We start from the raw sequence: 399 nt of genomic DNA on the forward strand, positions 1-399 counted from the left end.
CTGCAGTTGGCCTTGTAGTCGATTTAACCGACTGTGGAGAGGAAGCCGTCGTTCACGTAGAGGATGAACCAGAGATTGGAGAGTTTCACCAAGATCCAGATTCAGATTCATCTGGTGATGATGACTCGGAAACAGAGTAGAATTTCCGAGGGATAATAAGATTTAGGGATTTCCTCGGAATAGTCCGAGACTTTTCCGACGATTTAGGGCTTTTCTTTTAGTGTTTCTGTTTCCTCGGAAAAGCCTCGGAATATTCCGAGGAAATTTCGAGGAAAAACTAGTGTTCCTCGGAATTTCCTCGGAAGGAAGTATGGTTTTTGAACCGAAAACAACATTTTGCGGTTTGAATAACACTTATATAACCCTTATTAAGTGTCTTAGACTGATTATGAAGTCAAA

The sequence above is a fragment of the Brassica oleracea genome, chromosome C3 (assembly GCF_000695525.1).
Source record: "Brassica oleracea var. oleracea cultivar TO1000 chromosome C3, BOL, whole genome shotgun sequence".
Lineage (NCBI taxonomy): Eukaryota > Viridiplantae > Streptophyta > Magnoliopsida > Brassicales > Brassicaceae > Brassica > Brassica oleracea.